This window comes from Cavia porcellus, unplaced genomic scaffold, assembly GCF_034190915.1.
Source record: "Cavia porcellus strain 051 isolate PalLab524CR breed Dunkin Hartley unplaced genomic scaffold, mCavPor4.1 scaffold_4, whole genome shotgun sequence".
Taxonomy (NCBI): Eukaryota; Metazoa; Chordata; class Mammalia; order Rodentia; family Caviidae; genus Cavia; species Cavia porcellus.
This window is the reverse complement of record NW_026947487.1, coordinates 44,277,510-44,278,327: the sequence shown is the minus strand read 5'-3', so window position 1 is coordinate 44,278,327 and position 818 is coordinate 44,277,510. Positions and strand designations below refer to the sequence as shown.

Below are 818 nucleotides of genomic sequence, written 5' to 3'. Positions count from 1 at the left end.
CAGGTGAAGAGATAGCTCAGTTTTGTGCCTAAATTGAAGTTTTCCACTTGAAATACTTTACATTACTCGAATATGTCATCAGAACATCCTGGGCTGGGCCATCAAAATGCTATAGCAAGAGAAATGTAACAGATCTGTAAGTCTTAGAATATGACTCTGGTATGGTTTAGAGTCAGACTTTCCCTCCAAAAGATCATGTGTTGAAAGGATGGGATATTCTGGCCCTGAATCAAGGCCGGCAGCTTCCTGACGCTGTTGGTTTCAAGAAGGAGCATAAAGAGATGTCTTTCTATGGTTTGTTGGCCATTTCAGAACTTGGGCAGTGAAATGGTCAACTCATTAGAAAGAAACAGCTTGAAGCAACCCCTCCCCACCGTGGTGAGCGGCTGTGAGTGTGGCAGGCTCCGGCAGCCCAGAATGGGAGCCACCAGCATTTACTGGGACCCGCACCATGCCAGGACCTGGAGTGCTGAGAAACCAAGCAATCCCCCTTGCCCCTGTGAGCAGCTGTGAGCCTGCCGTCTCGCAGGCTGAGAATCAAACATCACATCTTCTCTCCCCCCAGTCCCCGTTAGCTAGTGAAGGCCAGTGATCTGGACATCCCTCGAGAGGTTGATCATAGGCAATGTAACAAATAGGGGGGATTTCCTTCTACCATCTCTGAAGCAAATACTTTTATCCCTGCTTTGCTTTGTTCTAATTAATGGTGTTATTTTAACCTGTTTTATTTTGTTGAACTTCAATATACATGAAAGTATCGACAGCTATTTGAAAAGAACGAGAGACTCCATGACAGCCATTAGTGACTTCCCTATTGT

The 818-nt window shown here is 45.7% G+C and overlaps 1 non-coding gene across 1 annotated transcript; it reads left to right on the top strand.

Annotated features, from left to right (window-relative positions):
• The first annotated feature begins 218 nt into the window (after positions 1-218).
• On the top strand, positions 219-355 carry LOC111753911 (small nucleolar RNA SNORA2/SNORA34 family). The gene has a single exon (XR_002788679.1). It is a non-coding gene; the product is annotated as a small nucleolar RNA SNORA2/SNORA34 family (small nucleolar RNA).
• Positions 356-818: the final 463 nt, after the last annotated feature.